The 24,382-nt window shown below is 38.0% G+C and overlaps 1 protein-coding gene across 6 annotated transcripts in view; it reads right to left on the reverse strand.

Moving 5' to 3' along the window:
* The window catches only part of b3gnt2b (UDP-GlcNAc:betaGal beta-1,3-N-acetylglucosaminyltransferase 2b), a 91,354-nt gene that overhangs the window by 39,222 nt on the left and 27,750 nt on the right, over nt 1–24,382 (reverse strand). For 3 of the 6 annotated variants that reach the window (XR_005630825.1, XM_039737876.1, XM_039737875.1), the window contains exons 2-3: nt 23,330–23,484; nt 3,016–3,138 (exon numbers count right to left, since the gene is read on the reverse strand). The gene's annotated coding sequence lies outside the window, so the exon portion shown is untranslated. Of the gene's footprint in view, nt 1–3,015; nt 3,139–14,426; nt 15,567–23,329; nt 23,485–24,382 lie in introns of those variants that run through there. The other 3 variants (XM_039737878.1, XM_039737877.1, XR_005630826.1) reach the window with 2 other exon arrangements.

Below are 24,382 nucleotides of genomic sequence, written 5' to 3' on the forward strand. Positions count from 1 at the left end.
TGTAACAAAAATGATAATGGAACCAGCAGCTACCCAGCCAACATGGTCTCACTGGTGTTCTTATGTGAACGACAGAGAGAAAAAAAAAAAGGAGGGAGAAGTACTGGTTAAAGAACCAAAATGTCCAAGGCTTGCAAATCAAGACAATATTAAATAAATCTTGAATATTTAAAATCCTGCACAATTTCACTTAATTAAGCATGACAATTCAACAAAATATACAGGAATTCATTATTGCCAATTTTTCCCCATTATTTATGGTGCCAGATCAGGAATCAAAATACACTATTTGTGGATGCATTTAAAACAATATGATGTAACCAAGTCACCACCTGTTTTTGCTTCAACTGTCTTATAGCTAAATGTGGAAATTAAAAATGACAGCAGGATTATTTGATTTCAATAAAAACATAACACATACCCCCAGAGTTGGGAACAGTGTCTTTGTACGCGTCTTCTAAATGAAATGGACAAGACTACATTTATCAGTCCATTCATCCATTTTCTGTATCTTTAAATTCAATTTAGTGCTGCTGTTGGATCAGATGCCTATTTTGACAATATTCTGTGCAAGTCAGATCCAATCTTTTTTTGAAGTGTGCAAGAGTGGAGCCCACCTTTTCTTATAATAATGCATCACTTGGATGTGAAAGGAAACCTCATGTGGTGTCCACACAGGTAGTACCGGCAACAATTGGGAAGTAAAAATCAAGACAAGCTACAAACCAAGTGGTTGTCTCTAGATCTGTGGCTTGGATACAAAGATGATGAAATGAGCTCCTCTTAACTCATTCCAAAATAAAATTTTAAGTTCGTGCTCAAAAAATGATCACATTTAAAACTACTAGGTCTTGATGCCCAAATCAGAATCAGTGAAGAAATTCAATCTAATGTCTTTGATTTTACATTAAATAATCTAGATATAGCATTTACAAACTGTGCATCCATTTTCAATGTAGTGATGTGGGGATAAGGTGTAAACATGGGTCCTAACAAGTTTGGTTCTATTCACTACGGACGCTCTTCAATTTGCTCTGTTTCAGAAGCAGGACTCACATTCTAAATACAGTTATCCAGTGAAGTATCGCATGATGTGCCTTGGCATTTTCCTCCATGCTGTTCTCCACCTCTTCCACTCAAAGAAGAGTTTGGATACAGAGCAAGAGTGAAGTAGTGGAGGACTATATTGCGAGTCAGAGAAAATAACAGCAGAGCCTTTGAAGAACAGAAATGACATTTAAAAACATCTGTGCAATCATCTCTCTTCATGATGCTGATGTGTTACATGATGGAAAGAAATGGCCATATCCTTAAGTGCAAAAGTGATGTGTTTAACATCACGTGGCTACTCTGAAATTAAACAGATTTTCAGTGCCACAAGTCTATCCAATATCCCAAATATCAGTTTTTGTAAATTAAATGTTATGCATCTAAGTATCCTTAATAACCTTCATAATTACCATTAAATGTGCACCTGATGTAATAATGTTAGAATTTTGATTATTTTTTTTTATATTCTAAAATTACTGTCTGTATAACATTATTATTCTCAAAGAATGTCTATTTTTGCTTCCACTATTAAATATGTGCACTTAAGTTAACTGAAAATAATGCCAGTACAAAATTTCAGACAGTGGCAAATGACTGACTGGAATTTTAACACAGGTAAATTCCCAACTAACACTAGATGTCGCTAGAAATGGCAGTTACCTCACAACCATTTACTGCATAAAACAAGCTTGAAAAAATAGACAGTCAGAAATGTGTGTGTGATTTGTTAACAGCTAAGGAAAAGACAACACCACTCAATATTCTGAGGTTGCTCTCAGTTCTTAACTGGTTCTCATCGATATATTCGTGACCTAAATCCATACAGAACGGCATCATTACAACAACCTATAAAAGATTTTTTTCTCCTGACACTGAGGAGGCTGAAACCAGCACATATTATAGGTAGTCGTCGACTAACCATTAGACTTACGACCACTACTGCGTCACAAACAATAGTTTTCACCATGCCAGCTCTGTATGTTGGGACTCATTCATCTCAATCAAGTTTATTACCTGCAGCGTTTTGACTATGTTCAGTTACATTTGTCTTACAATTACAGGAAAAAAGGCAATTGATCTTAACACAAAAATGAAGGTGATCAATCAGAATGAGAGAGGAAAGAAAGCGAATGCAATTGTATGTGACTTTAAGTTATCCCATTATAACCAGTCTTCACTGCACAGACTGTACTGAGCTTTGGCTCTGGTTAATCTCCAAAGGTCTGTGTTGTGACTCACAATATGGTGCTTTGTGTGAACCACCAAAGAGGGGTAATGAAACCACACATTATCTATCTATTAATGTTTATTATTAACAGGCTGAAAAGTTAAAACAGAAAACTTGAGAGCTCAGACTCTACCGGTACAATTGCTCCTCTCACAGTTAACACAATGAACACTGGGAGAGGCTGTTAAAGATTTGGCACCCATCTAAGCAACAGTAATAATGAAACAAAATAATAAAATAAAAATAATTTAAAAATTATACAAAATCTACACAATGCGCTAAGAATGATGATTAAAAAAAAGGATCTAAAATAAATAATAAGGACTTATTATACAGTTCTATACATATACCAGCTTGACTTACATCCTGTCCATCAGAACCAAACATGACCATCAATCAACAACTACGTGCATCACAGAGCCAAAGCAAAGCACACACATTATCATCCACTGGGTTGACAAATGCAGCACTTTCCAGTTGTCTATAAAATTGAATGTAAACAAATGTTCTTTATATATTTAACGGTTTTGACAAAAGGTCACCATGACTCAGTGACTCACAATTCAGTCAATATAAAAAAGTAAATTATGTAAATTATGTAATTGTTTAAATAATTCAAAACTTCTCTTTCACAAAATTTTAAACATTAAAAGCAAACAATGTAGAAATACCAATGCTGAAAAATATTCTAGGCCAACAATTTGGTTGCTTAAATTAGATTAATTAAAACCACATACCTTGCTGTAACTCACTCACACTCTAAACACAAATGAAATGAATTCTCTGTGCACTCTTCAAATTCTCCAGCCTCCCTACAAAGGTACTCATTAGCCCATTCTGAGAACTGACCGCCTTGTTACCTAGAGAACAACAACAAACTCATTTAAATAATGACAGTAGCAACAAAAAAAAAAGGCAAACTTTGATTGATTGAATTAAATACAACCAAGTTAGAAATATGGAACAAATGTATTGGGGGGAAAAAACAAAATTAGAATAATCTATGCTTAAAAAGGAAACTGGACAAAGCAAAAGGAGATTAGTGTTCAGATATTGAATGAGTGCTTGAAGTGCCTAAACTTAGACATTGTTTACTATGGAAAAAAAAGAATATTTAGCATTGAAAATATTAGTGAAAAATAAAAGGTCTAAAAAGACTGATTAAATGAAGTTTCAAACTTTAGCTAAAATGTTACTATTTAACTCTTGGTTATCCATTACCTTTAATCCTTATCATCTTAACTCGTAGGAAACATTTTACTTTCTTTACGAAGCACAGGCAAAATGTGTAAGAAATTTATGAAAATAGAAAAATAAACTGGCGAATATTCATTATTAAAAAAATAAGGCTAATCCAAACTTTGAGGAGAAGCAAAAAAAAACTTTTCTTGAAACTCTGTTTCTTATACAGCAAAATAAAAAAATGCACTCAAAAAATTCCATTTTGACAAGCATGGTTACAACAAATGTACCAAATGCTTCAGGCAATAAAGGTGACAAGTGTTACTTCAGAACCTGCCGGTTGTTAATTTTTTCCTCCGTCCAATTTCTTTTTGCAAAGAAATCTGTATGGTCATTTTAAAAACTCTGGCACAAAATACCTCAACAAATGGGAAGCAGCTTCAAGCTCTTAAAAAAATAACACGCACAAGCACAACAGCACTATGGTAATACGCAAAAGGCAAACAAGTGCTAGTACTTGAAATCTGTCAGTAAAAGTATCAATCATCTACTGTACTTGAAAATAGTAACAAAAGGGTAACCAAACTATTTTAACAAAGTCTAACACCAGGCAGTAAATATAACAGTTTTTAACAATATAACATGGATATAATGAATGGCACCTATAAAAATCAGTCCTGAATGTGCCACCCAAAGTCACCACAGCTCATCACTCGACTACAGTATATATACCGTAAAACCAGGCTTCAATTCATGCCTTTAGAAAATGTACTGTCAACATCTAAGCCAATAGCAGAAAAGTGTCTTCACTTTTGATGGTCAAGAACTTAAATCGGATTGGATGCCTTATTGGATTCTTTGGCATTCCTAATGCCAAATATGAAATATAATCCCTGTTACTGATGTTTGTTACATGTCCAGTGTGAAAGCACCAAGTGAGCATTCTCACCAGCTGTTCAATCTCTTCAACTGGGTTCTCTCAGTCTAAAGGGTAGAAGCTCAAATTTAAAGTCCTCCTGGGTAACAATGCAATTCTGAAATTGTACCCACAAGCATATTCGTTAGGTCACTGTTCATAGCTTGTAACTACAAATGTGGAAGAAAATAAACTCAGTAAAACAAATTTGATGAGTGTGGAAGTAGCTTGTACCAGGAATGGTCTTGGAAAAAATGAGATGCAGTAGTGCAAGGGGCAGGAGTCGCTTCTGCATGTCGTTCTGGGCCTTGTATTTGCATAATAGGAGTGTGTCTGCATTCTATCTTAGGTTAACTTAAGACAGATGTAGGACTTGCATATTGAATCCAATCCCCTTTGTTTTGCTTATGTGTGGCTCATGTCAGGACTTGAGCCATGGGGTGACACTAGTTCAGTACTGCCCAAATATTTAACTAAAGTAGACAGCTAAACAATGGCAACTATGCCATGAGTAGCACTAATCAAATAAGCAGCAGCCAAAGTGAAGCTAAACAATAGCTGCCTTTACACATACTGGAAAACAGTGGCATACAAAAGTACTCAATCCCCTTATATGTCGTCATCATAATTTTCTACATGACAAAAGATTTGAATTTATCAATTTAATTATTTTAATATGAATTATTATGCTGTAAAAATACTGTACATTTACAAAATCAAAATAAACCATTTTCTTTAGATATTTAACAGGAAGAAGAAAAAGTCCAAAGTTAATGTTTGCCCAAGTGTTTAAACCTCTGTGCTTTGGAAGTTCCAGGTTTACACAATTGGCAAATTAATCATAAATCACAAAGAAGTGACAGCCATTTGACAGTCATAATTAAACTTAATTAGGTACTACTTGCGAATCCTTTCTAAATCTCTGGATATAAAAAGTAACCTTTGTAAGGGTCATAGTCTTTTTCTGGACAATCACGACAGAAATTAAGACAAAGGAGTATTCTGCTGATGAGACAAACAAAGTCATTAAAATGCACAAGGCAGGAAATAGCTACAAAAAAATACTGAACAGTTTGAATGCCCCGATAACAACAACAACAACAACAATATTTATTTATATAGCACATTTTCATACAAATAATGTAGCTCAAAGTGCTTAAAATGTTGGGTCCATTATCAGAAAGTGGAATGTTCATCACAGTACACAGACTCTTACTAGAACAGTTCAATCACTCAAAACTAAACATCAGAGTAAGATGTTGACTTTTGAGAGAGGTTACTAAAAATCCAACCGTCATTCTCAGAAAGTGAAGGAACATGGGTCCACAATTTCAAGAGCACCCCATAAAATGGGTCTCTGCGGGAGGGTAGCAAAAAAGCAGCCAATCATTAAAAAAATCCATATAAGTATGGCATTTGCTACAAAGCATGAGAAAGATGCAGTTAAGATGTGGGAGAAGGTTTTATGTTCAGTCGAGACCAAAATAGAATTTTTTGGCTAGACTTCAAAGAGGCATTTGCAGCATAAAACTAACATTACCCATGCCTCAAGAAACACCATATTTAATATGGTGAAATATGGTGGTGAAAGCATCATGCTTTGGGGATGCGTTTCATATGCTGGGACTGCAAATCTTGTCAGAGAAGAAGGGACAATGGATGGACACAAATATGGCAGAATATTGCAGTAGAACTTATTCCAGTCTGCTGTGTACCTAAGGCTCAGGAGAAGAATCACCTTTCAACATGACAATGACCCTAACCATAAGGACAAGCAACCCTGGAATGGCTCAAAAAAAGAAAGGTGAACGTTCTGGAATGGCCAAGTCAGAGACCTGATCTTACCCTACTGACAATATGTGGCGCTATTTGAAAACTGCTGTCCAGACGTGCCATCCTACCAACCTAGAGGATCTCTTATCAATTCTGCCAAGAAGAATGGGGAGGAATCACTCCTGTACCATGTGCGAAACTGGGACATACTTAGTCCAAAATAATTAAGACTGTTATTGCAGCAAAAGGGTTTTCAATAAAGAAAGAATGTATAGGGATTGAATATTTATGCAAACACTAACTTTAACTGAAGAAGAAAAACTCCACCAAAGATCTACAGAAAATGGTTTATTTTGATATTAGAAATGTAATGCTACAGAAAACCAGTTCACATTAAAAATACTGAATGGATAAACATGTGCACAAATCTTTTGCCATGCAGAAAATTATGACAATTTTCAAGGGGACTGAATACTTCTGCATGCCACTCTATTTATTAGTGATGTTAATCACTTTTCCTGAATAATTTTCTATCATGTAAAAACTTCAGTAGCAGTGTCATCATTTAGAATTTTAACAATTCTAAAGGTCAAATTAAGCATTAATTCATCATGTATGTAGCCCACTAAATCAAGAAGAATCTTGTGAAATACCCCATCTCATACAAAGTAAATGTTCAGGGAAATAACTGTTTTATGTATGCAAGTGACAGTAGCCTAGTGTTGATGTGGTAGCTACATAAATATAACATCTATGAAAAACATTCATCCCAAAGATTAATACTTAAATGAAGTTACTTTTAATAGACTTAATTGGAATGCTATGTTTGGATTCCTAAAATGTTCCTTCCTGCATAATTAAGAGACACTATTGGTCATAATATTTATAAATTAAACTGAATGATACTATTTTCATGAATTTATGGCATAGCTGAAGAAAAAGAGCGATTACCTTTACATTTGGAAAAACACATTCTTTTAGAGGGTGGTAATTCTGCAACTGGCACAGCAATACTGACAACTCTTAGCTCAACAGGACTTAATTTTAGTTTTAAGTTTGTTCAGTGAGCTCAATCCACCTATAATTTAGGTCCCACAATTTCTAAAATTTGTTTTTGCCAGCATAGCTGTACTGCACAATTATGGCAGTATCTGACTTTGCCCTAGAGAACTGTAACTAGACTATTGCTTAAATCACTTCACTGCTTTTCACATATAAAGACACACATTGGTTTAAGCACCACATTTCCCCCTTACCCAACTTATCAATGCCTGTACTCTAGGGTTTATAATGTGATATCAAGATGCATAATTCCAAATATAAAGGAAATCTATGGTAGACCCACCCACCTAAACTCTGGAAATTATTTCCATACAAATAAATCAATTCTTAACACTAGCCATTACCAAGCCCCCAAGCAAAACAAAAAAACAAACTGTATATTCTTTCCAAATATTTTGGGGTTTTGTGTTTTCGCTGTGCTAAAATTTAAATAATCCAGTAGTCAGTGTGAAATGTGCAATTCTATTTAAAAACTACATTAAACTGAATTTCAGTTTGTAAAATCTTACAGAAATACTGGCTATTCTTAAAAATCCATTCACCAAAATGTAGAAATGCACCCAAAATATAGATACACATATGCCACAATTATACCATCAGACCAAGCGTTTAATGGAAGGTGGAATGTGGTTAATGCTGTTAGCTTTATTGCATTTAAAACTTGATATGACTTATTAAAAACAATAAGGATTTAGTTAAAAATGTTGTAGTAAACAAGTTTACCGCGTTATTACAAATTAGTTACAAATGTTGCAATGAAGGGTGGCATGGTGGCGCAGTGGTAGTGCTGCTGCCTCGCAGTTAGGAGACCCGGGTTCGCTTCCCAGGTCCTCCCTGCGTGGAGTTTGCATGTTCTCCCTGTGTCTGCGTGGGTTTCCTCCCACAGTCCAAAGACATGCAGGTTAGGTGCACTGGCGATCCTAAATTGTCCCTAGTATTTGCTTGGGGTGTGTCAGTGTGCGTGTGTGCCCTGCGGAAGGCTGCCGCCCTGCCCGGGGTTTGTTTCCTGCCTTGCGCTCTGTGTTGGCATAACAATGGCATAAACTAAAGTTGTCCAATGTTTCTTATGTAACGAGAGGATACATCATCTTCTACAAAGTGTAGGTTCCGAGCCAAACTGAGTTAAGGTGGTATGACGCAGTAATAACGGTTTGGTGTGTGTATCCACATTTCTTTAAATATGACTTTCAAAAAAGTTTTGTGAAACTATAGGGAAGAAAATTGAAATAGACAAGCACTATTTTTTTTGTTTACACCAAACAATTTCAGTCTGCACAGGAAATACAGAGGTTGTTGCAACTTGACACAGACATCATTAACCTACATGCACAATTTTAATTCAGTATCTAGATGAGCCCCTAAGTACTTGTATGACTTCACCTGTGCTACACTACAATCATAAACAAGCACCAGCAAATGATCACCAACAGACCTATGGTCAAATGCCACTTACTCAGTTTTTCTAACATTAAGAAAAAGGAAATGGTGTTCACATCACTTCCCATGGGCTCACCACCTATGGGAGGGGCCAAGGAGATTGGGTGCAGTGTGTGTTGGGTAGTGGCCGAAGGCGGCGACCTTGGCAGTCCGATCCTCGGCTACAGAAGCTGGCTCTTGGGACGTGGAATGTCACCTCTCTGAAGGGGAAGAAGCCTGAGCTAGTGCGCAAGGTCGAGAGGTTCCGGCTAGATATAGTCGGGCTCACCTCGATGCACGGCTTGGACTCTGGAACCAATATGGAATTGCCCCTGATGAAAGGCGCCCAGCGGGTGTGGGCTGCTGCCCCCACGACCCAATCTCGGATAAGTGGAAGAGGATGGAAGGATGGATGGATGTTCACATCACCGGGCAAACTTTTCAATTGCTTTATATATGTAGCCACTACTATGCTTTCATCAGACAGAACAAGAATTCTTGTATGTATAATCATGGAACTCCACAATATAGATTATTGAGTGATAAGTATATTCTTTTGTCTATAATGTAAATAGAAATAGCAAGCTTATAAACCCATGACAAAGAAGAGTAGTATCAACCAGAGACTCAAAACTGGTCTTCAAGAAATGAGAAAGTACCATTTAATAATAGAAGGATTGACAATTATCTGCTGTAACACAGTAAGAACATATAGTATTGGCTGCAGAGTATTCAAAGCTGACCTAAACATCAACAAAAGTCACCTTATGTGAGCTTTGGGATTCTTAAGATAGTTTATAAAAATATGAACAACACTGTGACTTGCATCATTCATACCCCCGAGACTGCTATAAGCAAACCAGTATGGGTTTAGGTCTGCTTGTACCTCATATAACAGTCTCTTGGCCACAATCTTTTTCACACATTTCATTACAATAGCATGTTAAAACAACATGTTCATAATCATTTTCCTGTAGGTAAAGCTTCTTTGGTATTGGTACTATAACCAACTTCTTCTATAATATTGGAACACGAGAATCTTTGTGTTGTTGAAATATATGGCACTAAGCAGTTATTAGCTCCCCTCCAAAAGACTTCAATAAAAAAACCCGAAATACCATTCAGGCCACCTGCTTTGTTGACATTTATATTCCTAAAAGCACCAAAAACATCAGTCTTTGATTTGTTGCATCCATCAGTAAAGTAAGTTTTACCTCCAACGTTCGAAGTCCCCACTGCAACATTATAAGACAACTGTGAGGCCCTTTTTGACTTCCTTCAGCAGTTTGTATAAAGGAGAGTAACAGCTGCATTTAGGGGCATGGCTGCAATTCTAAACTTTCCCAGGGCATATACACTTCTAAAGATACACCACTTAAGCCAGTGCAAAGTGGCAGGGGGAACCATAGGGTATCCTGTCAAAACTGGGTCATCAAAAAAAAAAAGTTGAGAAATATATAATAGAGCCATCAGAAAAGAAGGACAAGGCACATGAGAACTCTCTAATGTTCATATACTAGGCAAATACCCAGAAGAGTTTACCTTGCAGGCCACTTCTGCTAAGACCAGGTTACTTTTCTTGCATCAGTATTCCAAAAATACTACCGATGGCAAAGAACACCTGGTTCTCATAAGATTTAAAATTATTACAGGTAAAACATTTACACACTGTGGTAAATCAATCACAGACTTGAATTAGGAGGGATAGAAATAAGACTGGGTCCTGATCCTTCTCCCATTTGCATATTGGGAAACACTTCACACTTTAAAATTTTCTTTTTGAGGGGACCTATAGACAATGTGAAGGCGATCTAGTAGTCAGGAAGAACACAATTTGCACATGAACAAACTCTAAACGTGTGCTTCTGCATTGAAACAGTTTAACAAAAATATACTCCCTTCATTAATTTCAGTACTGAGAAGTTGTCTGATCAGAGCAGGAGGCAATTATAATACCAGCGAGAAGGACTGCACTAGTTTTGAAGGGAAGTAAAATATTTCTTGCTCACGTGGCTAATTATAAAGCTAAAGAGAGAAAATGACTGGTAAAATATATTGTAGTACAATTTCAAAAACTGAATTAGCAGCAAAGTTATCATACACATTTCACTTCCAAGGACACCCACAAAAAAAATGACACAACCACATTTACCTTGGACATTTGAGTTTGATTTACTCTCTCCAAAACATAAGAAATTTGCTCTCTCCATACCAACTACTAAACAAAAAATTTTTTGTTAACCTATTTCTTAGTCTAAAATTAAAAGACAGTTCTCGTGAAAAAAATCCAAGTGTAAAATTTCCATTTTAAATAAAAAAAAAAAATTAACAATTATAAAACATTACACATAATACTAGGCTTGAGGTAGTCACTTTTGAGCATTCATTTTGTGAAACTTACTGAAAGTTTTCAAGTAGATGGCTGCAACAACATGTCACTTGTTTCAACAGGCTTTTTACATTTCATGTGAACGCAAAAATCTATATTACCTGACTTTATACATCCTTTAGCACAATGCACAATTTCAGAGTGCACTTTGCCTACACTGCCATAAATACAGTCAACATCTATTTGACTGATACAATTTTCCGAATTACCACTTTATGATATTACACTGAGGGTTCGCGGGATCCCCTTGAGGTTGCTGGATATCATGGCTGGCCTATACACTGGTACTGTGAGTGCTGGGCAGAGTGGAAGCAGGACCTCTGCGGTTTTCCCAGTTGATTCTGGGGTTCGTCAGGGGTGTGTTCTTGCTCCTACTCTGTTCAATGCTTGTATGGACTGGGTGTTTGGCAAGTTCGTGGGGTCCAGTGGCCTTGGGGCATCTGTTGTTGAAGAAAGATTCACGAATCTCAACTTTGCTGACAATGCTGTGATCTTTGCGCAGTCAATGGAGGCTCTGATCGGGGCACTCGAGAGACTGAGTGAGAAGTCTGAGTGTCTAGGCTTGCGAGTGTCTTGATAAAAACCAAGATCCAGGCCTTTAATGGCCTCTTGGGCACAACCATCAACAGTGTGTCTGTTTGTGGAGAGAGAGTGTTGACCTTGTCAAGAGGTTTACTTACCTCAGCAGTGATATTCATGTCTTTGGTGACTCTTCCTATGCAGTCAGTAGACGGATTGGGAGACGGGTCATGGTGGTGCTTCCAATATCTATGCAAAAGGACAAAGGTCCAAGTCTTTAGAGTCTTGTTGCTTCCTGTCTTGCTATATGGTTGCAAGACATGGATGCCATCCAGTGACCCGAGACGAAGACTGGACTACTTTGGTACTGTGTCTTTCCAGAAAATCCTTTGGTACCCTTATTTTGATTTTGTGTCGAATGAGCAGTTGCTCATGGAGTCCCAGATGAGGCACATTACCTGCATTGTGAGGGTGCGTCAGTTACGGCACTACAGCCATGTGGCACGTTTCCCAGAGGGTGATCCAGCTCGTAAAGATCTTCATTATTGGGGACCTGAGTAGCTTGACCAGGCCAAGGGGTCACCCACGTAACACCTGGCTGCGGAAGATAGAGGGTCATTTCCGGAGGGTGGAACTGGACTGTGTGTATGCCTGGGGGGTTGCAAACCAGGATCCTGAGTTGTTTTGTCGTGTAGTGGGTGTGGCAACACACTGTACCAGTGCACGCTCCCCAACTTGACTTGATATTACACTTAGTTTATAAAGGGGACAAAAACAATAATATTGTATACGATCCATTAATCATAAAAATTACTTCTTTGTATTACTGGTGTGAAGGACAGCCGGGTCCCATGCCCGGCAGGGATGCCCCTGCCGCTTATGTTCTGGAGGAGCCAATATGGGCAGTCCAGTACTTCCCCCGGGATGCTTGGTGGCAGCCTCCCTGGCTGACTGCGATTTCCCCAACCACCCGCAGGGCTCCATGGGAGATGGAGTCCTCCACAGCCTGGTTGGGGGCTCAGATGGCCACTAGGGGGAGCTGCATGGACTCAGCAGCCTGGCTGGGCGAATCTTCAGCCCCACCCGGAGGTGCAATTAGGACAAGGTGGTCAAGCACCTTGAACACTTCCGGGTGGGTTATAAAAAGGGCCAGCCACCACCTCTCAAGGAGCCAGGGTTGGGAGGAGGAGGACTACGCTTGTGGAGGAGTGGTGGTTAAAGGAAAGGTTGTTGCTATGTGGTGGAATAGTGCTTGTGGACTGTATATTGCCTGTGGGTCACGGGGAAGGCGTGTGCCCACGGGTGAAGAATAATAAAAAGTTTGTGTATTGTTATACAGTGGAACCTCGGTTCACGAATGTCCAAACTTTTTCCTTGGTTCACGAACACACACTCAGTATACGAATAAGCCAGTTTCCCTTTCGGTTTGTGGGCGCCGATGATTTTCCCCATGTGTTGCATTGTTCTCGGTCAGATGTGCCTGCCTGCTGCTGAGAGGTTTGGGCTAGAGTGAAAGGGTGCTGCACGTGCCTGCCTGCCTGCCGCTGAGAGAGGGGGGGAGGGTGCGTGCCTGCCTTGCTGGTTCATACGCACCGATTATTGTGTTTAAGCAGAGCCGCTCCCTGTTCATTGTTCTCAGTCAGACGTGCGTGTCTACAGTATTTTCTCTGTTTTTGCAGTTAACTATGGCTTCTAAGCAAGTTAAGAGTGGTGAGAAGAAAGTTTTGAAGAAAATTGAAATCGAAGTAAAAAAAAAAAAATATTGAAAAGTTTGAGCGTGGCGTTCGTGTTACTGATCTTGCCACCGAGTACAAGAATTCAAAATCTACAATTTCGACTATTCTAAAGCAGAAAGAATCTATTAAAGCAGCTGATGTTGCAAAAGGAGTTACAGCGTTAACCAGGCAGAGGCTTCAAATGCTGGAAGAGGTGGAAAAACGGTTTACCAGTTTACTCATTTACCAATTTGAGAACCCAAGCAGCACAATGTAAACAAAGCCAGACTGCCAGTAATGTGGAGGTCAAACACGAAGGGTTGGGTCACAAGGACTATGTTTTTGGAATGGCTGCATGAGGCTTTTGCTCCCACCAGCTAAAACACACCAGAAACCCAAGAAATCACAAGAGAGAAAACACCTGAAGGAAAACATCCCTCCATTGCAAAGCCAGACTCTCCCTTCTCTCCACCCAGTTCCTCCTCACTTCATGCCAGAACTCGACTCATGCAAGGTTAGTTTTCTTGGTGGTTTTTGTATTACAAATTTTTCAAAAGTTAAATTTTTCAGTTCGTAGCGTGAATTGTTGCAATGTTACTTTTCTCTTTTTTCAAATGTTCGCTTTTTTCCCTGTGCTTAAAACTTATTTTAAAAAAAGTGTTTACAGCGATCGGGCTGTAAGGCTATTAGCATGAACTCCTGCAGTGTTTTTTGGTTGCTTGTGGTTGGTTTTTAAATTAAAGTTCGGATTTGTTCAAAGAGAGAGAGAGAGAGAGAGAGAGAGAGAGAGAGAGAGAGAGAGAGAGAGAGAGAGAGAGAATGCTGCTGACGGGGGGTTGTGTGTGTGCTACAGAGAGAGAGCGCGCGAGCGAGCCAGCTCGTGTAGCTGAGCAGAGAGCCTGGGTGTTTTGTGTCAGTGTTATTCAATGTTTTTACATTAGTTTACTATTACACTGTGCATTCTATGGTGTAATTAACTATATTTGTGCTTAATCTTTACATATATTTACATGCAGTTCGTATGGTCTGGAACGGATTAATTGTATTTACATACAATCCTATGGGGGAAATTGCTTCGGTTCAGGACCACCTAGGTTTACGACCAGAGTTTTGGAATGAATTATGGTTGTGAACCGAGGTTCCACTGTATGTGCCTCCGTGTCCATCTGTGTCGGGTCAGGCGCCTATATAGCACCTTTTGTTACACTGGCTACTGATACAATTCAGTCAAAATGCGTTTTAAAGTTCAATTGTCTCTAGTAAATAATCACATTTAAAATATAAAGTTCTATTTTATTGTATACACCTAAATTATAGCAGGATGGTGGCAGAGTGGCTAGTGTGGCTGTACCAAAGTCCAGAATTTAAAAGCGAGCTTGGGAAGTTCCCATGTGATGTTTGAGTGGGCAATCCACCCACATGCTAAATGAATTCATCTTTCAATTTAGACTGGTCATATATGACTGAGTGTGGGTATGTACACAAATGTACCCTAACATGGAATGATGACCTACCTGGAGTTTTTTCACCCAACAAATTTTCTGTGATGCTGGGGTATGCATTTTATCCCTACTACATAAATGAAATGAATGAATGGGTTAGAAAGAATACAATATACAGTATGTACAGGGTAGTATTCAAAAGTAATGAGCCTTTGTTCAAAAAGACAAATTTATTGAGCAAATCGGTACAACTAATTAATAGTCTTCAAAATAGGCACCTCCTGCATCAATATGCTTTTGTAGGCGGCTTTTCCATGACTCGAAGGCATCCACGTAGGCCTGTTCCGGGATGGTTGCAAGGGCTGCCTTGACATTTGCTTGGATGTCCTCGATTGAGTCGAAGCGTTTTCCTTTCAGCGCGGAAACAAGAAGAAGTCAGAAGGCGACATGTCTGGACTGTAGGGAGGCTGGGGGACCACCGGAACGTTGCGCTCACGAAGGCGGTGTGGCTGGGCACGTTATCGTGGTGAAGCTTCCAGCTGTCCTTGATGTCCCTTTGTTTGCGCGCGACGCTTCTTTTCAGCCTTTTCAGAACTTCCAAGTAGTAAGCAGCATTCACGGTCTGTCCTTGCGGGACAAACTCGTAGTGGATGATCCCCTTCAATCCGAAGAACTTGATCGCGTACCATTGCTCTAGCGGCCTTTCCATTCCGCCGTGTAATGCACTACCACACAGGGGTTCCCATCAAGGCCGATCCTAGTAGGAGCTTCGTTGCGTTGTGAAGCCAACACCCGGCGTCACTGGCAAGTGGGGCACGCGGCGAGGTACGTTCGCGTCAGAACAAAATGAGGCTCATTACTTTTGAATCCTACCCTGTATGGACACACAATTACGGAGTCTTTATGAAGAAATTCAATGACAATACTTGGAGAAACAATAGTAAACAATAATAAACAAATAGCTAACAGTGTTTAAAATCAGTGTCATATAGATCATCATTTTAACTAGGTAATACTGAATATTTGTAACTTATTTTAAGATCGTAACTATCTGGAAAATTCTGCTGTTTGTATACCCTATTTCCTCTGTTTTCCACACGCTGTGTAGCTGAATTTAGTTCTTCAGTCCTCAGTTTGTGGTCTCTTTGTGATTAATATGCCCATTAATATAAAATTAAAACTTAAATAATAATATTTTTCTCTAAGTTTTCATTTACAGAAATGCACAATTATTTGTTTTATTAGGTTTACTCCAAACATTAAGCTGTTTATTGTTGTTACACTGTTTGAGGACACAGGTACTATCAGAACTCAATAGTAAATGGCTGGTAAAGGGCTTGCCAAAAGGCACAATTTTTTCTTTGTTTTTTTTTTTTTCTTCCTTTTAAGATGGACCAACAAACGAAGACTAGTTTAATTTGGAAACTACTCAAAAATCAAAGTCAACATACCACGAACAGTTTCTAATGAAATTCCAAATCCTTTCCCTAACTGCAATATGAAAGTTTTTTTTTTTTTCTTTTAAGACAAGAATCCAAAGTATGGAATTCTGTGACAGAACAATCCCATCTTAAACATCAAGCTGGTGCTATTTACACTTGTCCTGTTGCTGTCATGTCACGGCACCATTGTCAACAAAAACATGACTGTAGCACCTTGTGCAACTAAACACACTTAATACATTATTTACTTTATGAAACAGGAGACTTTAACAGAGGCATTCAATGACCAAAAGAAGCGGCCAGGTTTAAATCAGAAACAACTTTACAAAGCTAGCAAGTCAAATGAGGAATGTGTTGGCAGAGGGGTAGTGGCATGTTATCTCAGAAAGTATTGAGAAAGGCATGCACATACATACCCAGAATAATAATGTAGCCATTCAGTTTAAAGATCTATTTAGTTAGGTGTGATAAATAAGAGGCCTGAGAGCAAGAATAGATTAGTGTTGGACTTTCTGTCCATCCATCTCCATCAGCACATACCAGAAACTATTGCAATCACTGGAAACCATTGTAAGTATTTTAGTTCTTACATTGTGCTGTTGGAAAGTGACCACTTCATGTTGATGTTGCCTAGTATTAGCAGATACAGTAGGGAACTACAAAGGAGCATTTACTACAAAATCGTGGCATGTCTATGGCCAACAGAAAGTATTCCTAAGGAATTCCTCAAACATCTTGCACAACAGGTAATTAAAACTCTCATCCATCCATCCATCCCGCTATATCCTAACTACAGGGTCACGGGGGTCTGCTGGAGCCAATCCCAGCCAATGGACATTAAATCCAAAGCCTGAATAGACTAAGTGGCAAGCAACAGATTTTTCATGGGAAGAGTAAACTTTACCCACCAGCAATATACCCATATACAACAGGTAATAGGAATCCCCTCACAAAACACTAGATCAAACATTTCCAAAAACACCCTGAAACTCAGAGCTCTGCCCATACATTTTTCTACCACACTTGCATATATTGTAAATGATCAAGTAATGAAAGTAAATAAGTCTGAATAGGCACAGGGCACAATAACATCTCATCCCCTGTCATGTTCAGAGGTCCACGGGGATATGTTACAGAGCCGTCTTAAAAGCATAATAGGCCGCTGGGCAAAGTAATGTGTTGGGGCCCCTGTGTTAATAGCAAAACAGAAGCATACATAAGCATCAGAAACATCGTGGGCCTATAGCCAGTGTCCATATGTTAAGCCGACCCTGGATACAGAGTATCAGGACCGAAGGTCCGTGGAACAGTAATGAAGGCAGATATTTATTATAAATAATAATAGGTAGAGCAAGAAAATAAGGCGTATTTATTGTGGAAAAAAAAAAATCAATGTTCATTTAAAAGCAATGCCAAAAAGTGTGAATGCGCAATGCACAAGTCAAAAAGCAAAACTATGAATCATGGAATGTTCATGAAAAGAATATAAAAAAATCCAAATGCAATATGGCACATACTCGTAAAAGAATATAACCCTGCATTAAAAATCAATCCCTTTCTAAAAGGGCTTTATGCAGTCAGCCCTCAAAATTTAAAGAAAAAAATAAATCCCACAGCCTCACTCTGTGTCTAAAACTCTGGTTTGACCTCTCAAAGCAGGAAAAACCATTTAACAGTATGGAAGTACCCTTACAGCAGTTTTAACCTTGTACAGACTAAAATAACTGAATCTGACCTTCACTTTGTTTCAACTGAACTCCACTCAAATGAATGAAAATGTGGGTTTAGGTTGAAAACATTTTCATTGATTAAGCCTTCTACAGAATCAGTAAAAATAGCAAATAAAATGTAAAGTTATATTATAAAAAGTGTTGAATATAAGTCAAGGAATGTTATGCTAAAACTACATAATGCACTAGTAAAACCAGCAGTTCATGACACTACGGTATAGGAAATTCACAGCAGCACTTGGAGCTGTGCAGAGAAGAGCATGCAGGTGCATCTAAGCATTTAAGGACATGTCCTACTCAGAGAATTAAACCCATTTTATCTTCAGTAGAGAAGACTACATGGGGAACTAATCCAGGTATATTTAAAATCCTCAAAAGAGATTGCTGAATAGATGAGCAGAGTTCTTTCATCTTAATGGTGACTCTCATAATTGCATAGTTCCAAGTAAAAGTAGAAACCTTGGCACAACCTTTAAGAAGAATCTGGATGAGATATTGTGACAGCTTAGCTATTAGGTAAGCAAAACTGGCTTGCTGGACTGAATGGTCCCAACCTTGTTTGTTAAATTTCTTATATTCTTATATATGAGCTGCCCCTGCGAGCAAATAGATCAAGTTCATTCCAGGTCAAAATAACCAGATCGTAACCCCCTTCTACCTGGCTTCGCTTCTAACCTAGACCTTATCTTTGGGTGTTGTGCTATACACACATGCATGTAAAGGCTACCAACAGCACCCGGGATTTGCCATCCTCCCTATTTACCACGGCTGGTGCCCTTAACAGGCCATCCGCCCTTTCATCAGAACCACTATTCAAAGACCCCACGGTGGTAATGGAAAAATACTGGGATAAACCAACAGGCATGACTTTCTACTAGAGGGCCCACTGAATACAAAACACCAGCCACACTGTCCTCTCCAAACTCGATAAGTGCAGCTGCTCCCCATGTACCCAGAACTCAGGCTACAAAAAGGACATAGCAGTACTACAAAAGGTCCAGAGAAAAGCTACCAGGCTCATTCCAGGTCTACAGGGGATGAATTTTGAAGAAAGTTTAAAAGTGATGAGCTTTTTCATTTTATGTAAAAGAAGATTAACAGAAGACATGATTGAAATGTATAAAATGATTAAAAAAAAAAAAATTATAAAATTATAAAATCTAAAATTTTACAGTGGATCAAGGCTTGCTTTAAAATGAGTTCATCAAGAACATAGCTGAAAACTTGTTAAGGTTCAATTTCACACAAACATTAGAAAGTTTTTCTTTACACAGAGATTCACAGACACATGGGAATAAGTTACCAACTAATGTGGTAGACAGTAGAACTTCAGGGACTTTCAAAACTAGACTTTATGTTTTTTTAAGAACAATTAAGAGGATAGGACTAGTGCCCTTTGTTGGGCTAAACTGGCCTGTTTTCATCTAGAGTGTTCTAATGCTGAAAAAATGTATTTCTAAAATCCAATAACCAATATCATAATTACAAGCACTTTTAGTCAATGCCACTTGAAACAACCAGGTTTTTAAAAAAAAAAAAAAAAAAGGAACAAAGAAGAAAAGCCTGATGAGTTCAAAACGTAGGGAAAAGGCCATTAAAGAGAGAATGTGCAGGTTTCCTGGAAATTAGCAATAGCTTGCATTGCTTACTTCAGGCTGGCAAAGTGCACGTCTGAAGGAGTGTAATAACTTAAGACAGGTAAAAGGTAATGTACAATTGCAATCATCCTATTCACAGACTACTGTCAATACAAGTGTATGCCGGTCTGAGCTACTAAAATCAAGTCAGAAAAAACATTCTCTGGTTGTTATACAACAAATCAATTTTATATACCTCACAAAGAACAACGATATTAAATGTGTCTCAGAAATTTAAATATTGAAGAAGGACTCCGATAAGAACGAATGTTTGATATATTTTAATCTATGTCACACAAGGAAGGGAATACAAATTGGCCACAATTTCCGCAGAAACTCTCAATAGAGTTGAGTTTACCAGCATCCTCTGATTCCAATGATGCGGGCATTACTGCCCTCCAGCTCCATAGGTTTGATACCTGGCAACATCACTGAAACTTCCATAGTTTTACTGTAATGGCCTCTTGTTTCCATTACCGTTCTAAACTCCAACTGGATCATCTTCTGCACAGATTTAACCTTCTTTCCTGTTGGTTTGCAGCTGTCTCTCTGATGTATGGAAACACACATGGCAATAACCTGATCTAACACAAATTGTGTCACATTGTTCAAGACAGCATCCACATTTGATCTGTAAGTTTGCTCAGGCTTGACTGTTTCCATACAAAGACACCTCTTTACAGAGTTGGAGATTTCAGAGTGAGAACATCTAAACCCATATATTTTCAGAAAGAAAAAGTTAAAGTGGGAGATTCACGTTTACCAACAGTGTAGCCTTAAGAAAATGGGGCAAGAAAATTAAAAAGACACCTTCCTACCTTCAAAAGTGACGTCATCCTCAATGTCTTACAAATGGCTTAAATGAACATCACAATACTGTCTATTTTGAATGACACTGTCTTGAACCATCTTGAATATGGACATAAAAATTTTAAATCCATATCGTAAGTAGTTTGGCTATCGCTGCCAGTGACAAACAAAATGTTTTCTTGATAGCACAAGAAGCAAATCAGTTTATAAATAATTTTGTATCAAACACACTCCACGCAAACTCTCAAGACTGCTTGCTTATTTCTCTTGGACAACAGAGTTCAAGCTGGACTAAAAAACAAGTACTAGACTTTTTACATACAACAGATACTGTCTACTGGAATGGTCTCCTGACTTCCGCCATCCTAGTGACACTAAAATAAAATAATACAGTGCACTAGTGAAACTGCACCTGCAGTACTGTGTGTAGTTCTGGTCGCTACACTACAAATAAAAAAAAAAAAAGACACAGCAGCACTTGAAGCTGTGCAGAGGAGGGCTACTAAGTGCATTACAGAACCTGAAGACATATCCTACTGTGACATTCTCAGAAAATTAAACATGTTTAGTCTCAAGCAGAGAAGTCTATTATAAATTCAGGTTTTCAAAATCAAAGGCATTGATCAAGTAGACCCATCTACTTCAGGTTCCTTCAACTTAACAGTGAATCGAATACTCGAGGTCACCAGTGGAAATTAAGGGGAAGTGCATTTAGGAACGAAGCCAGAAAGCACTTCTTTATGCAAAGTGTTGTAACAATCTGGAACAAACTACTGAGCCATGTACTTGAAGTAGAAACCTTGGCAACCTTTATGTCACTGGATGAGATATTGGGACAGCTTAGCTGTTATCTAAACAAACAAATAAAAAAAAAACTTTATGGGCTGGAAGGTCTCATCTTGTTTGTTACATTCCTTAACGTCTTGTTTTCAATGTTCTTACACTATGCAACCATTGGCCAGCAACAACTTTATCAGCCATAATCTCGCATACATTTTCACTCACGTGAAAGCTGTTCAAGTTGAAAAAGAATTAAAATCAAACAGCAAAACTTTGCCCTTGTCAATTCTGTAATGAATAAACAATTTTGATTATAAAAAAGCTGGAAAACATAGATAACTTTATTCTGTGAATCTATTATCCAAGTTATCTATTTAAGGAAGTTCATTGGGGGTGGGAATTCTCTCATCTTAAATTCACAATTAACAATGCATATACTTAACCAAAATGAGTGTGTGCGCGCAATTGTATTAAGGTATTTTAATAGTCCTCCCCACCCAACCTCTCAGCAAACTACTCTTTTTAGAAAGAATTGATTGCCAACTCTGATAAGGAGCCCCATGAGCACAGTGAATTCAGGTCACCAGACTGAAGGGTAAAGGGGAATTTATTTTTATCAGCCAGATACAGAAAAGAGTACAAAGAGGAAGCGAAGCGAGTAGAAAAGATCTACAAAGATGTGTTTAAATTATTAAGAAGCTTTTATTTGTGTTTTTTTTTTTTTTTAATCATCAAGCAACTTAGTAAAGCCTTGATCTTGACCAGCCAACAGCATTGTGAAGGACCACTCCAACCCTGCAGAAAGTTCTGTAGCATTCAAAACAGTTCTGCCATAGCTTCTACCCCTTGGCTGTCCTGACTCAGGTTTGTGCTGCTCCCTCCCCTCTTCAGATCTGCTCCGAGTAGGTTTTATTTTTTTTTTTTTAGGACATTATTTTGTGAAATTACACTCACTCTTATGACAAAGGGTAAGCCAATTAGTGCCTTCAGCAAAAATAATAAGAAGGACTTGAAGTTATATATGCCCACAATAACAGACCCCAGGGGGTTCATTTCCTAATGGTCTATATTAGTCCATTACACAAAACAAAAAATGGGCATCAGTAATATACACTGTCCATCATAAATGAATGTTCCTCAAAAGATTTGTCAGAAAAATCACCCATCGCCCTTTACAATTAACACTTGCAATAGGATCCTATACCATAGAATAGTTCAGCAAATCTGGCTTATGGGTTGCAAATGAGATCTGTCAGCACAAAAAAAACAAAACTGGATTTTTTTTTAATATGATTTAAGACCATAGTGCAAAAATGAATACACCCCAATGGAAGTCTTAGGAATAACGTAATAAAATGCTAATTAACAGGAATTCAAAAACAGATGAGTAATCAATCACACAGGTGAACACTAGATACATAAGCTTAATTTTCAGTTAACCTTTTAAAATCACCTCCCATTCAATGCTGACAATAATAGAGCCACATGGAAGAGAAATATCAGAAAATTCAACAAAATGATTTCTTTACACAAAAAAAAAGTCAAATGCTACAAGAGAGTTAGTAAAGCATTGATAATCAGGTGTAATACAAGTAGAAAAGTGACTCAAATTCAAAAAGAGTGACTTGTGGCAAGCTCTCAGAGACATTTAAGCCGTTCATGGCAAGCAAAACTAACAATAAAAACAGGAAAATTGCAATGCAAGTTCAGCACAGTTAGCTAATGCAGTAGAAGGCCAAACTGAAGTGACTGTTTCCAGCAACACAATATGACGTACACAGCAGAGGCGTGGCATACAAGGGTATCATTCAAAAAGGAAGCCACTACTCAAGCCCATTTAGCATTTGCCAAAGCCCATGATGACAATTTAGACTCGCTTTGGAGTGATGAGACAAAGGTAGATCGTTTTGGAACTGATGGCATCCAAACTGTATGATGTCGCAAGGACAAGGAGAAAAATGAAAAATGCATGGCACTGCTGAAGAAGATAATGTTACCATTTCTCTGTGCCCACTCTTTCAACATGATAAAGGATCCAAAACATACATCCAAGCACACTGTTGAATTTCTGAGGAAGAACATTGTGATTTTTTTTTTTTTTAACTCAAATTTGTCTAAATTCTGCTAATTGTTAAAGTGTTTTAAACAACTTTCATGTATGCTTTTAAAATGCAATGCTGTAAAACACAATTCAAAGCATTATGAGAGGCTGTTATAAGAGTACTAAGTGATACATACCTATAATTTAGGAATTGTTATCTCCAAGACTGAAGAACAAATGGATTTCTTCATATAAAAGTGGTCAGAAACAGACGTTACTATAAGCTCTGGGATGCTTTGTAGGTTGATCAGATCAAAATGACTTGCTGAGAAATGTAGCCCTCCAGGCAGAACTGAAAAAAAAAATACACAACAATGCAGTGATTTGAAAGCAAGACAATTTATGAACTCACTGTACTTGTTTGATCTTAGCCAGCATGCCTACACATTAAGTTAGAACACACTCTGGATTTGGCAATTTCAAAAGGACTAGAAGTAGACATGAAAACATGTTATGAATATTGGCGTTTGTGACCACTTCATTTTATTTAATAAAGAAATACAGGTGACTAAAACTAAAGAATAGCATATTGCTAAATGTGTTTTAATGACACAGCAGAACCTAAACCAGGTTATATAAAATTATTTTGGTGTATGTATTTTCACTTTTTTTTGGCATATGCATATATTCACACTCAAATCCATATAAAGTTTTAAAAACAAGTTCCTGGTCTACCAGATATATTGTAACTGAAAGGATGTGCTAATAGCTATGAAAATTACACATTTACAGCAAAAATGGTAGAGTATGATATGACCCTTATCAAAGAGCTTTAAATTGCACAAGAGCACAAACACCACAGGCTGTGGAAAGTCTTTCCTTAAGGAAACTGATTTGTACTAAAAGGAGGAGGACATAAATAGAGATTTGAGCAAAAAGGTTTTAATACATAAAATGTACGGTGAAGCAGCTCACAACTAGTACTGTCAAACACTTTTCCTGCATGACCTCTTCAGAGCCTGGATAAAGAAGAGCGAAAAGCTCACGTTATAATGTGCATCTAACTATGTATAACAGAAACAATGGCCTATCGAGTTCCTGACTTGTCCAGTTTAATTTTAGGATGGGGAGTTGTTGGGGGCTCAAATGACTATTCCACAAGTAATGGACACAAGGCAGGAACCAACCTCTACACTAGGCATCAGTTCACTAAGTCCCCATCACATTACATGACTTTTCCAGTAAATTTC

The sequence above is a fragment of the Polypterus senegalus genome, chromosome 16, assembly GCF_016835505.1.
Source record: "Polypterus senegalus isolate Bchr_013 chromosome 16, ASM1683550v1, whole genome shotgun sequence".
Classification (NCBI taxonomy): domain Eukaryota; kingdom Metazoa; phylum Chordata; class Cladistia; order Polypteriformes; family Polypteridae; genus Polypterus; species Polypterus senegalus.